The sequence below is a fragment of the Meriones unguiculatus genome, chromosome 18, assembly GCF_030254825.1.
Source record: "Meriones unguiculatus strain TT.TT164.6M chromosome 18, Bangor_MerUng_6.1, whole genome shotgun sequence".
Taxonomy (NCBI): domain Eukaryota; kingdom Metazoa; phylum Chordata; class Mammalia; order Rodentia; family Muridae; genus Meriones; species Meriones unguiculatus.
Window position 1 is genome coordinate 69937391 of NC_083365.1, and position 15401 is coordinate 69952791.

The following is a 15401-nucleotide window of genomic DNA, read 5'->3' on the forward strand; positions in this document are numbered from 1 at the left end:
TGAAAAGACAAAATCAACTCCTGACAATTTTTCTGACATATGACACATGCAGCTCCATCCATGTGCATGTCCTATCAATACACAAAATAAATGTGAAACAAATGTTTTCTCAAAAGAAATTAATGGTGAATATTCTCCAAGTAATTTCCTCATAAAATTGCCTCAATTTCCTGAAAATAATTTTTGAATAGCAGTGCTGGATTAGATGAAGTAACTTTACAATGAGTTATATTTCCAATTCTTAGAATTTCAGCAGGCACATCTGTCAGCTTTGTAGGCAATGGGCTCATTTCCACTGGGGTCCTGTTAGGACACAGATTAGCAAAAGTAGTGAAACTCCTACAGCCTTCATAGCACAGAGATATCCCTGCCTTACTCCCTCTGCTCTGTATGGGAAGGAGAAAAGAGCAGAGGAGGCATCTCTGTAGACTCAGCTGTCCAGGTGTCTGTGACAGTGTGACTGATCAAGGAGAAAGGAGATAGAGAGAGACAGAGAGAGAGAGAGAGAGAGAGAGAGAGACTAGGGATTTGCTAAGGCATATTTAAGATGGGAATACTTTATTAGTATAGAAGATACATTTATTGAGAACATTAAAACACATTTCTTCCTTGCTCTCCCTTTTCAGTGTATCCATATCACGCTGTATAACTTCCTGTTGTGACTCACCAGGTTGGGTCTGCAGTGAGGCTTGGTATCCATTATCCCAAACAGAACTCCCCTGTGGGCTGGGTTTGTGGGAGTTCTTTTGCAGATATTCAGATCAGCATGACAACTTCTACAGACTGAATACCCCTTTTCTTAAAATACACACACACACACACACACACACACACACACACACACACACACACACCTTGTCTTATCATCTTACAAAAACATTGAGATGCCATGTGGCAATTTATTCTTTGAAGACTGACCTGAATCCTAAGGGATGGAGTTTGGAGGAGATGGTGTCTATCAACTCTCATGGCAGAAAACTATTTTTCCTGTAAGATGCCTGAGTTTGTCCATAGATAGATGAAAGTGAGGACTGTAAAACCAGGAGGCAATGAAACCTTTGTAGGACATTGTATCTGACACAGAGTCTAACAGAAACTTTGGCAGGAACATTGAAAATGGTGTGTACAAGGTTTCAGAAGAGCTAAACAACGTTTTGAAAAATGACAATATCCTTGGAGCAGCCTGCCCTTCCTCCTCAATTGACCTTGTTCCAAGGAGGGCAAATATCAGGACGCTGGCAGAACTCCGCAGCTATGAACGTAACAGCAGTCCTCCACCAAGTGTGCACAATTATTAGAAAATACGTACACAATTATTTTTGTCCAGCTATAAAGTAAGATAACAGAACAAACAGATAAAGTCACAAGATAACAATTTTGGCTATTAAAAGAAGCAGAAGTCTAATGTACCAAGGAAGCAGTCTCTCACAAGTTTGTAAGGCAGAAATGAAACTGTAGAACAAACAAGAATCACCCCCATTAGATGACTCAGTGATCCCAGGCTAAGGAAGTCATTGTCAAGAAGCTAGAAATCTGTCGCTAATTACTATTTTCAAAGTACTGAAAAATTACAGGAAAGTTCACAGCACGACACAGCACTTTAGAAAGATTTTGCTCACATTAAACGGATTTCTTTCAGAGTTCATATGGTATTTTACAAAGCAATTTGCATTTATACTGAGCCTGACGCTCATGTTGTTTTACAAAAACAGGAAAATAATATAGTCCTGAGTATTTCCTTATTGAACCTGACCAACATTTGAGGAAAACAACAACAACAAAAGCCCAATGTGGAATTTCAGATAGAGAGATGGAGTCTAGTGATAGCCTCTGTGTCTCTCTAGAGATTTATCTGATCCGGGAGAAAGTCCTACTTGGCCTGAAAAGCTTGATCAACTAAGCTAGCTCAGTGTGGCGGTTCATTAGCATAAGTAAGTGCCTGCCATTCCCAGCCCCAGTTGCCCCGTGGTTCATTATGATTAAAGGAGATAATGGTGCCCTGCTTGACAGAGCAATAGCATCAGAGAAGGAAAGTCCTTGGGAGAGCTGTCAGTACCCACAGGCCTCCTGCACATTCATAATTCTACTCATCTATTAGTGCCCCAATTAACATATCATATGATACACAGGATATTTTGGGCAAAGAAAAATAACTCATTTCCTCAGAGTAGGTGTGTGTGTGTCTGTGTGTGAGTGTGTATGTGTGTGAGTGTGTATGTGTGTGTGTGTGAGCACATGTCTACTATCATGTGTATGAGTCAGACAACCTTGGGTGTGGCTCCTCACTGCTTGAGATATGTTCTTTGATTTACAGTCTCCCAGCTTTCTCATTTCGGCCTCCAAATGCCTCTAAGGAGCACTAGGATTGCAATTATTTTTATTATTATATTTTTTATATTAATTACAGCTTATTTACTTTGTGTCCCAGCTGTAGCCCCCTCCCTCATTCCCTTCTAATTCCACCCTCCCTCCCTCATCTCCTCCTTGCCTTTCTCTAAGTCCACTTACAAGGGAGGTCCTCCTCCCCTTCCATCTGACCCTAGTTTATCAGGTCTCACCAGGACTGGCTGCAATGTCCTCCTCTGTGGCCTAGCTAGGCTACTCCTTCCACGGGGGAAGGGGGCTGGGGAGGTCAAGGAGCTAGCCATAGAGTTAATGCCAGAGACAGTCCCTGTTCCCCTTACTGGGGAAGCCACTTGGATACTGAGCTGCCATGGGCTGCGTCCAAGCAGGGGTTCTAGGTTATAACCATGCATGGTCCCTGGCTGGAGAATCATTCTCAGACAAGGCCCTGTGCCCAGATATATTTCTCATAACCAAACTTTGGGCAGAGTGCAGGGAATCATATGAAAGAAGAGAGAGTTAGCTATTTTTTGAGAGCACATCTAACTTGATTTGGATTCTGGAATCCAAACTCAGGTCCACACACTTGTGGCTTGCTCTCTCACCAGCTGACAGAATAGTTTTTTTATGGATTGAATATATAAAACAATCATTTAAAATGTAAAACTTTGCATCGAATAGGGAACACCTATTTGCTTATTTTATGTAACATACTGAGGTAGGTTGGCATTTTTCAGTCCACCCGTTAAGAACCCCCTTGGTTGCTTTTAGAATGAACATTATTCATCTTTATCACTAAATACTGAATCAAAATTTCTGAGTCTAGAATTTACATTTTAGCAAACCCTTGACAATTCTGCTATCACTACAGCATTTAATAATGAAATGCTCCTGACAGGTGCATTTCATTATTAAATGTTCCTACCAGCATTTGACAGTGATGTTTGGAGAAAGTTCCAGCGTTTTGTCAATCCTCCCAATCTAAACCCCACATGCACTCTCTCCTTATCTACACGTGTGTGTCACACACACACACACACACAGAGAGAGAGAGAGAGAGAGGATGGATGAGAACACAAGAACACTCAGACCTTAGTCATGAGGGCCTGCTGTGTGAGCAAGGTGAGCACAGTCTGCTAGCTGCCCTCTGGACCAACTGCTGTGCTCACACAGCCCAGTGCATCTGAAGGCTGCCCTTAGGAGCAAAGAGGGAAACAGTCTTCTCACAATGGAGCCTCCTCAAAGGCTGCTGGACACAAATGTGTCTGGCTGGCCACCTACTTGAAAGTTTCTTAGACTTGCAGTCAGACATATTTACTCTAAAGTGTTTCCCTTGTTCTTGCTGTTCATCATGTGTCCTCAGCATGTGCTGATTTCACATGGTCTCTGTTTCATGGAAGTGTGCAGTGTGTTCTGATCATGCTCACTCTGTTACCCTCTACTCCCACTGATGTCCCTTCTCTTCCTCTTTTATTATTTTTGGTTTGTTTTGTTTAGGCTTTGGTGAGTTAATGAGTTTTATTACGATTATGGAATCATTTGTATGAAGCTGTTGTCACCATACGAATGGACACACCACTGAAGAAAATGTCTCTCTCTTCTTCAGCCTCTAGCTAATCACAAACTGATTATAGATTGTTGGGGAGAGGTACAACCCCTATAAATCTCTTCTTCATTGCTTCTTTCATTTCTAAATATTAATGTTACAGTGAGGGCTAAGAGCCTTTCCTACTTTCGTCTTCCCTCCCTGTCATTCCCAGATTATTTTTCCTAACAGAACATTGGCACATATAAACACAGTACCTTGTCTCTGCTTCTTAGAAATACACACACACATGTACACACACACATACATCACATCATGAGAGAAATTGTGACATATATGTGATCATACTCTGATTCATATACATGTCTTGTAAAATATACACATCTTCTGCTCTGAAAGGTCCTCTGGGGGTTGGAAAGATGTCTCAGCAGTTAGGAGCTTGTGCACCTGTCCTGCACTCACACTGGGCAGCTCACAAGCACCTGCAATGCCATCTCCAGGAGATCTGCCCCCTCCTGAGTTTCGTAGGCACTGCACTCACAGGTATCAACATGCCTGCACCTAATTAAAAATAATAAAAATATTTACTATAGACATACATATATGTATGTATACTTATATGAAACAGTCATAATGAAATAGATACTATGTGAAATTAACATATACTGAGAAAACATAAGTAAACAACTAGAATAAAGGAAATGTTTTATAGTAATTATGTCTGACTATCTGTACACACACTCACAGTGTTTGATTCCAAATGCTGTGAACACTCAACTTTTGGTACTTTCTCGTCACTTCTCTACTCTGTTTCCCACTTTTTTGTATCAGCCTTGCATTTCAGCAGAGGCTGGAATAATTACCACAATGAAAAGTTTCCCAAGAGTTTTCTCAGTGCTTGAAAAAATACAGCAGAGAATCAGCCCATGTGTTTCAGAAAAGTGGCACACAGGAGCAGAGAAAGACTTTCACTGATGTATCCATCTTTATCCCTCTCTCTTTGCCAAAGGCCTTGCCATTCAGCATGGATCTGTGGCCACTGGAACATGTGTAAATGTGACTACATCTCAGAGCAAATAAAAAAAAAAAACTCACGTGAACATTAGAGCTACATCAACAGGTTTCAGAAAATTTCACAGCCATGAAGTAATGTTTATGGGGGCTTTGGAAGAAGAATTACAGAAGCCAGAATCAAGGCTGTAGGGAGGATTCTGGATCAACTGGTGCTGTAAATTGCACCATGCAACTGGATGAAAACACAGTTCCTGATGATGAAATTCTCGGTAGTGGGTAACTGTGTGGGTGTCCTCCCAAAATCAATGTGACTGCTGGTTTGGTAATTTGCTATATAAAGGTAGAGTGTAGAGCCTCTATCAGCTAGGGGCTTGCTTCAAGATCATGAAAACCATACCCCATCCTCAAAAGCCACAAGTGACACAGCTGTGACCCCAGCAGTGTGGAGGCAGAGACAGGAGTGGGGTCCACTCAACAGGCAGCCTATCCTAATTAATGAATCCACTCAGAGAGTCACCCTGTCTCTAGTGCCTGAAGAAGGAAAGCCAAGGCTGTTGTCTGGCCTAGACATGCAGGCAAGTACGTACATGGCTGCTCTACCCCATGTCCACACCACTATATACACAAATGCCCAAAGAACAACACTGAGTGTCATTATTGTTGATGCACAGAAGACTCTAACTAAATCTCTCATTGTAATCTTGGAAAGAAAGGCCCAAAACTCATTTGATCCTTTATGTCTTAGTAGAAACAGAGTAAATATCAAGTCAACAACAACCAGAAAATTAGCCAGCTGTAATAGCTCATACCTTGATTTCAGAACTCTGGAGGCAGACACAGGCAGATCTCTGTGAGTTCACAGCTACCCTGGTCTGTCACAGTGAGTTTCAGGACAGACAGGGCTATCCAACTCGAACATACCTATGTATGTATGTATAATGTATATTAATTAGAACACCTCTTACAGTGTTTCATTATATCTGCTCTTATTCCTATGTATCTATCTGTTTCTCCATCTATCTTTCTACACATACACACACATGCACTCACAAGCATGTTTATATAAAACAAATTTTTATTCCTATGTATCTATCTGTTTCTCCATCTATCTTTCTACACATACACACACATGCACTCACATGCATGCTTTATATAAAACAAATTTTAATTTTAATGGAATAGAAGCTATGGTTTGTACAATCCTCTTTGAGGACATTATTAGAATCCTGGCATCCATAATGCTTTTGGGGAAAGCATGTTCACAAAGTGAAGTCAGACCTCTAATCTTAAGGTTTCTCAGATTTTTTCTGTCTCTTTATTTTCATGGCAAGAGTATTAAGAGTGCTTCTGCTTGTTGAAACAAAATAATTTGGATGACGTTTTGTCAAAGTAAACCTGAAGTCAATGTTGATACTGTGCTTGGGGAGAAGATGCCTCTGTGCGCATGTGTATGCAGAAGTCTGGGTGTGTAAATACGGAGGCCAGAAGACGACTGTGGCTTTCTCCCCTCGGGTGCTGCTCACGTTATTTTTGAGAGGGATCTCTCACTGGCCTGAAACTCACACTGGGCTGTACTGCCTAGACAGCTAACCCCAGGGACCTCCCTGTCTCACCTCCTTAGTGATGGAACTATAGAACACACGAAGATGCATGTCTCTTTCTGTGGGTTCTAGGGACTGAACGCGGGTCCTCATGCTTGCATGGCAGGCACTTTACCAACCGAGCCTTCTCTCCAGTCAAAAGCTTCTCATTCTAAACATGAAAAGACTCATGGACCTCTGGAGTCTGGACATGCAGTTGGCAATGACATGAGTTTCTGTCATGGAGGGTTCTTTTCTTCACATCAGGAGGAGGCAACACTAAAATGAATCTTTATAAAATACTTAGAAATATAGGCTTTTCTATTACTAATTTTTCCCTAATGACTTGTCTTCAGACTATAAAACTCGCATCTTTTGATGCCTCTTGTAGTTTATCACCCTTTAGTAAAATGTGTTTACACTCTTCTTTGACCTCTCGACGTTTGTTGTTGTTGTTTGTGAATCTCTATGTATACAAAACAAAGGGCAGACTGACAAAATCAGTCAACAACAGCACGAGGACCCGATTTTGCATCCCCAGAACCCGTCTAAAGTTGGACATGGAAGCCCATGTCTGCAATACCATCACCCCTTTGGTAAGACAGGAGACAGTTGCAGGAGAACCACTAGAAGCTGATGGGACAGCCAGTCCAGTCTATACAAATCCTGTCCTAAAAAGGTAACCCACAAGTGCACTGCGGCACACCCTCACACTCATAGATTTGAACTAGTACACATTCATACAGAGAGATAAAAAGATATTAGAAATCACCATCAATACAGTTGCATGTTTTTCCTTTTGGCTACTGTAATTTAAGGACTTGTCTACCAGATTTGAGGAATAAGAAAATGACCTTGAAAGCTTTCAAATTTCTTGAACACTTTATGAACAAGAAAATAGTATCTTCTAGATATGATATTAAATTTCAGTTCTTAGACTGAAAACAAATTCTCACATCAATATCCACTTGGAATATCAGTTACCAAAGCCAGGAGAGGAAAGAGCTGCTATGGTAAAGCCAACCCACCTCTTTTCTGTGCTATGAAGGTGTGAAAAATCTAAACACTAGACATTTCCTGCCAATCTTCACAGTAGGCAAGGAGTTAGACCTGCCTCTGCAGTAGTAAAAAAGGTTTATGGGAATAACATTAGAAGACTCATCTGTTAAGATTTGAGTATGCAGGGAGTCTAGGTCCTCTCCAGACATGAGAGGTCCTTGGTTGGTGCATCAGTCACTGCAGGGCCCCCTGGGCCCAGATTTGTTGCCTTTCTTGGCCTTTCTCTGGGTCCTTCTATCCCCCAACTCTTCCATATGATTCCCTGTGCTCTGCCCAAAGTTTGTCTGTGAGTCTCACCATCTGCTTTGATTCCTGGCTGGGTAGAGTCTTTCAGAGGCCATATATGTTTAGCCCCAGTTCTGTTCCTTCTTTTCCACTGCTTCCACTGTCTATCCTGTTTGCCCTTCTGAATGAAAATTAAGTATCCTACCCAAGGTCCTCCTTTTTTTTTTTCTTTGTAGATTTTAGTTTAGTTATCTTCTGTCACATGACTGATATCCACTTATAAGTTAGTATATACCTTGCATGTCTTTCTGATTCTGGGTTACCTCACTTAGAAACTAGACCACTGACCACTGCTAAGATGTAGCCCATGGCAGCTCAGTCTCCACTGGGTTCCCTAGTAAGAGGAGCAGGGGTTACTTCTGACATGTGCTCAGTTGCCTGCTCTTTGATCACTTCCTCCTGGCAGGACAGCCTTGTCAGACTCCAGAGGAAGAGGATCCAGGCAGTCTTGATGAGACTAGATAGGCTAGAGTCAGATGGTAGGGGAGGAGGTCTCCCCTTTCTGTGGACTAGTGGAAAGACATAAATGGGAAGAGAAACTGAGGGTGGGACCAAGAGGAGACAAGGGAGGGGGATAATATCTGGATATAAAATGAATAAATTATAAAAAATATAAAGACAAAGTTAATGGAAAATATCTAATAAATAATCATCACTAAAAGAAAATATGTGTCACTGTTCACTGGTATAGCAGGTTTGTGCATTATGCACAATACCCTAGGGTTCAGTTCCCAGCACCTCAAATACATTCACACAAGTACAGGCATATGCAAATAGTCATTCTGGTTCAAAATGCTACTTTGTAAGGAGAGGCGGTCAGTTTACAGAAACTATTGGAAAACTCAGTCAATAACTTTCAAGCAATTTGATGAGAATCAGCCCTTATTCACATTTTGTTATGAAAAGATACTGTATGAAAATTAAGAGAGTATAAGAAAGTGAGTAGGACACATGAAATATTAGTCCTATACTGGTAGAAAAATACAGTTGTTTAGAAAGGAGATATGGAAAGATCCATGAGCATCTGGTTCCAGCAGTAAACTCTGAAATCTGAGGTTATGTGCAGCTCCTGAGACAGTGTGTGATTGATTTGTGAATCCAGCCTATTCTGACCAACACAAGACAATTCTACATATGTAATGAACACATTAGATGGATGTTTCTTCTCCAAATTCAAGTTTAGATACATATCCAGGATGCTAATCTTGTGTATTTTGGTTTCAAAATGATAAATTTCTATGTTGGTGACAGCTAAGGGCAACTGAATTAGAGAAGAGACCTGATTTTCTTATTTAAATTTTCTTACAGTAAAAGTATATGAGGGTGAATTGTGATTAAAGCTGTTTTGTTGCATGATATAATTTTAGAAATTTGAATCAATTTGAAAAACTTGAGTTTTGTCAAATAAAATGTAACATTTCTAGATAAATAATAGGTTTGGGGTATGGTTATTTCTATAACCATGTGCATTAGGAAAAGACAGTCCTACTCAAAGGACAGGCTTATAGCCAATGTGGTGAAAAAGTTAATCATTTTTACAGTATGTCTCTGTGGGAGAGAGAGGAAGTCAGGGGCTATACTGGTGGTGTATATTACACATTCTACCCATAACAAAAGCACAATTAAAATTATTATAGTGGTTTTCTTTTAAGAATTACTATGTCTTTGCACTTCTTCCCAACTCCTGTGTGTGTGTGTGTGTGTGTGTGTGTGTGTGTGTGTGTGTGTACATGAGTGTAGTTTTCCACATGAGTGAAGAGGACATTGGTGCTTTTGGAGCTGTAGTTACAAGGTCCACTGGAAGGGCAGTACATGCAAATAACCATTGAGACATCCCTCTTCTCCCTACTGCACAGTGCTTTTGAGAAGAGGTTTAAATAAGATACTAAATATTCACTAAGGCAAATCACACCCAGTATAATTTGGGGTTCATAGAAAGACTTTATGATTATATTCCAATACTTACATTAACACAAATCATATATGTATAGATGGTCACTATTTTAAAAATCAAAATATTTCCTTTTGTTATGACAATCGTAGCATGTATAAAGCGAAATATAGCAATGTTCCACAGATACAGCTGCAATTCAGTGCATTCATTGTCCTAGACCAATTAAGATCCTCTGTTATCCTTACCAGAAATGCATGGAAATGTATTGTACTCAATAACCAGGATATTTTTTGTAAGTTTAATGGATTTATTCACTCAAGTTTGACGTGAAAAAGAAGCTATGTATTTCTTTAAGAAAGACTAAAATGAAGATTATATACAAAAAAAACAATCATGTTAATACACCTATTAATCCTCAAATCATGATGACTAGCATTTACAAATGTAATTTACATTAGTTTCTTATTATCTATAAGAACAGGGTGAATACCTATAAGAAAAGATACAATCCTCATTTGAATATAAAGTTTCATGGAAATGGGGTGGTGTAATTTCATTATTTCTACCCAGGATATCAGACCGAAGAAATCGACAGGATGTACTTTGAAAGCCAAATGACTCTAGACTTACATATGAAAAAAAAGCAATGTCTGGATAGCAGATGAATAATGCAACAATGTACATTGAAATATTCACATTCAATTTCTCTGAATTACTTTTGGCATGGTAAATTTTCTTTATTTCTATTCATCTCCAAGTCTGGGCTATGAAAACTCCATGAAGATTTGGTCCAAGTACTTCACTTTCTATCTTCTGTGTAATCAAACCTAGTTAAACATTGTTTCAAAATCCATGCTTCAAAATCTAGAAAATTACAGTGTAAGGAAATTTTGACTCTGAATTTCAGTCTCTTCTTGTCTAAAATCAAAGAAGGAATAGTATTTTAGAGACAATATTTGGAGAGAGGGAGAGATGATGGCCTTCATAACTGTCTCTGTAATTAATCTGTTTACCCATCATTCATATAAACTCATAGATTTTTCTGAACTGATGTTTTTATTCACTCTTGAATGATCACATGTAGATATTGTACAATGTTCTTGAAATTGGTAAAGATATTTTAAAAGTCGGTTTTCCCCCAGATTTCATTATGTCCTCAAATGATACTACCTCAGAAAAATCTGATGCTGCCTTCTTCTACATACTTATCTTTGTCAGGGTCGACTACAGTCCAAGATAAAATGCATAAAGAGATGAAGCCTATGGAATGCACAGCCTAGCAGTCTTATCTATCAGACTTTATCAATCACATTACTAGTGTATGTGATCAGACAACTGTAGTCCTGGAAGGACCCTTCCTAAGTGACAAGATCAAATTTATAGAGAAAGTGTTTGAAATTGCCTATGAACATAGAAGGCTTGAATGAAAGTTTTTCTATCTCCAATACAACTGCCTATATGTCCCTCCAATACTCAGCATTGCAAAACCCCAGAATGAAAACTTGATATCAGGTGGAGATATATAAATCTTTTATTATCCCAAAGAGATCAATTTGATTATTCTAAATAAATCAGCATCCTATATTCCTGCCCCCCCCTATTGCCCAGAACAGTAATTTGCTTTAATTGGTATCACAGAGACAGGGATTCATAGGAATGCTTCTTTCATTGATAGAAAGGAACAAGTGGCATCTAAGGAGATGATCATGTGTGTGTGTGTGTGTGTGTTTTGTTGTTTGTTTGTTTTTTCCCCTTCAGTTTGTTTATGCGGTGGATTACCTTGATGGATTTCGGTATGTTGAAACACCCTTGTGTGCCTGGGATGAAGCCTACTTGGTCATGGTGGATGATATCTTTGATGTGTTCTTGGATTTGCTTTGCAAGTATTTTACTGAGTATTTTTGCATCAATATTCATAAGAGAATTGTTGGGTCTTCTGGGCACAGGGGTCTTTTCTGAGACTGACACTCCACCAAGGACCATATATGGATATAACTTACAACCTCTGCTCGAATGTGGCCCGTGGTAGCTCAGTAACCAATTGGATTCCCATATTAAGGGGAACAGGGACTATTTCTTATAGGAACTCAATGATAGGCTCTTTGACTTCCCCAACCCCCAAGGGAGGAGCAGTCCTGCTAGGCCACAGAGGAGGACTTTGCAGCCAGTCCTGAAGATACCTGATAAAACAGGATCAGATGAAAGGGGAGGAGGTACTCCCCAAGCAGTGGACTTGGAAAGGGGCAGGGAGGAGATGAGGGAGGGAGGGTGGGATTGGGAGAGAATGAGGGAGCAGGATATAGCTGGGATACAGTTAATAAAATGTTAAAAAAAAGGCACAAACATAAATGTGATAGAGTAATTAACTAGTGACTCCATTCACCTCATCTTGGTATTGATTTGGGACACCTAAGCCAACAAAGATGGAAAGCACAGGAGAAGAGGGTGTATTTAGCGATTCCAGCCCAGCTATCACTTAGCCACAAAATTAAAAACCCTGCTGCCTCTACATTTACTGTATATGTCTTCCTATGTGAAATCAGTAGAGAGCCTCACCCTCCTTTTTTGCATATGAAACTGGGGATTAACTCTGAAATTGTGAACATAAGATAGGCAAGCATTCAATTCCTTATCTACATTCTTAGCAAAGTTTATCCCCCAACCTATGTTTCTATCCCCGTTTCTACCTAACAATCTTCCTACGACCCCTTCTTACATATTTTACAGTTTCATACATACGTATTATGACTTTAAAAAAAGATTACCCACTATTTCTATCTCCCATTCAGCCTTTGCCCCAATGGAATCTTTCTCCTTCCTCATGAATCCTCACCTTTACATATTAAAGGTGTTTGTTTGTATGAATTTTGCCTGTGTGCACAAACATGCACTGCTCTCATGCCTGCTGCCTGCAGAGTTCAGACAAGGACATTGGCTCCCCTATGCCTGTAGTTATGGCTGATTTTGTGCCACCTTTTGAGTTTGAGGATTGAACTCAGGTCCTTTGAAAGTGAAAACAGTACTCTTAAACTCCAATCCATCACCTCAGCTTCAGTCCCCAATTTTTTCTTTTTTCAGATTGACCTCATCATCTTTAATATGGGAAAAACAGCCCTCTATAATTTTTTAAACTTTTATTAATTACACTTTATTCACTTTGTATCCCCCCATAGACCCCTCCCGTCTCAAAATTTTGCCACCTTCCCTCCCCATTCTTCATGCCTGCTCTTCCCCAAGTCCACTGATAGGGGAGGTCCCCCTCCCCTTCCTTCTGATCTCAGTCTATCAGATCTCATCAGGGGTGGTTGCATTGTCATCCTCTGTGGCCTGGTAAGGCTGCTCCCCCCTCAAGGGGAGGTGATCAAAGAGCAGGCCAATCAGTTCATGTCAGAAGAAGTAGGAAATAGTAAGATCTGGAGAGGACAGGAACTCCACAAGGAGAGTAACAGAAAATTTGAACACAGGGGTCTTTCCAGAGTCTCATACTCCAACCAAGTACCATACATGAAGATAAGCTAGAACCCCTGCACAGATGTAGCCCATGGCAGTTCAGTGTCCAAGTGGGTTTCATAGTAATGAAAAGAGGGACTTCCTCTGAGTTCCCACATTTTGAGATAAGTTGTTTGTTTATTTTTGTTGTTGTTTTAAGTTTTCCAAGTTGTCACCACACTCACTCAATAACCCTTGTTAGTCTTTAATTTATGATCCTTTAGACACAGCTTTCATTAGCCTCCCTAATAGCTAGGATTGTAGACTTTGAACATCAAGTCATTTGTGAGCTTTATGTCCCATAGACAAAACTCTCTAGTCTATATATTGTGTAACTTGGATTTATTCACCTGTTTGTTTTTAATCTAGATACTAATATTGTACTGCAAACTTTTGCCAAATCCTTTGTTTTAGGGGTTTATACTACCACAAGCCACTATTAGTATCTGAAAAGTCTATAGAACTTGCTAAAATACTGTATAAAAAGTAAGGTACAAAATAAGAAATATATTAAAGAATTGTGATGCATTGTGAAGATTGATGTCCACTACTTGGTAGTTCTAAATGGTTAATTTGAGAAAACCCCACCTCAGTGTGCCTACAGTATCAAATTTCTCATATTTTCAAATCTAAAAGATAAAGGAAATGTTTTTATGTAACATTTTACATCCTTTAAATGTTGACAACTGAAACATTAAAAAAAATTGAAGCCATTATTTTTGCCAACACTATAAAGGTCAACACAAACATACCTATGAGTGGGCTAGAGTGCTATATTGAAGTTAAATTATTTAAACAAAATGCTAAGACAATGCCACACACACACACACACACATATATATATCACTTGAGCAAAATGATGTAACACACAGCTTTCTCTGATTGTTTTTCCATTTTCATGACAATTACATAAATAGATCTTAAATTGTACTAGGCCAGTAGAATTTCAACAGAAAGCCTGAACCAGCTGCAACCCCATATTTAGCTTTTCCACATTCTTTAAATATGCTTTAAAGTTGATTCTCATTTCAACTGAAAACTTGAGAAAAGAAAATAGGTCAAAGCGTAAGCAGATGGCTACTGTGAAATTCATGCAAAAACTGGGAATGAAGGTCAGTTTCTGCATTTAAAAAATACATAGAAAATGGAAATATTGTTGGGTCATGACTGCTCTGGAGACCAATGTCTCAAAATTGTTTTAGGCATATGTCTATTAACATACTTTTGAACACACTGTGAGAGTCTTGTTTATTGTATTTTATCATTCATTTAAAAAAGCATGTTTTAAAGACGTGATATGAATAAACATAGAAGATTTAATAATTTAGGAATAAATACAACTGGACCAAAGAAGCAAGTCAGCGTCTTTTGCTTTTGTACTAATATGTACATAAGCTGTAATGAATTCACATCATCTGGTCCTCATATCTCCCCGTGTAAATCACTGTACTGCAGTCCCATAGAAAATGCTTTTCAATTATATAAGAAAACTTGCTGGCTGTAGCACAGCTTTATTTTAACCTACCAACAACTCTTCTAGTCTTGACAACATTCAGTCTTCTCCTTGAGGAACTGTCTCTTACACTGTGGAAGAGGTGGCAGAGAGAAATACCGGTGCTGAAGGAAGTGGAGGGGTGTTGTGGAATGGTATCCTCCATCCACCATTTGGTTATTGTGCTATGAGAATCTCAGCAGCTGGGACTGAACACGTGAGACCTAAGGAACCATGGGACCCTGGACAATTTAACATGGCATAGAGGGAGACTCATGAGAACTCCCCAACCCCTGAGGACTTATAGACAATTAGGGAAAGAGGCTCATGAGACTTCACCTCTACATGAGAGGCTAAAAGTTGAAAGCAAACAGCTGTTCAGGTGATCCTACCTCTACCTAAAGCTATATAGGTAAAGACTCCTGGGTGATAAACAGAATTTTTTAGCTGTTTAATTACTGATAAGTTAGTTGCCCACCATCCACAGTCCTATAAATAATTCTGCCTCTGTTCCCATAAGTAAGAACTAATTGATTTACCAACAAAAGGAAAGAATTTGAACTGGGTACAGGTCATTAAAGTAGGATAACTAGAGCTATTTCAGGAAGGAGAACAGGATCAACAAGACTGGAAAAGACAAGAGAGGACAATGAAGGGAGCAAATATCACCAAAATACACTAAATACATGTGTGAAAATA

At 39.4% G+C, this 15401-nt stretch overlaps 1 protein-coding gene across 2 annotated transcripts in view; it reads right to left on the minus strand.

Moving 5' to 3' along the window:
• Positions 1-15401, minus strand: part of Dpp10 (dipeptidyl peptidase like 10) — a 1523950-nt gene that overhangs the window by 283153 nt on the left and 1225396 nt on the right. The window lies entirely within an intron of this gene.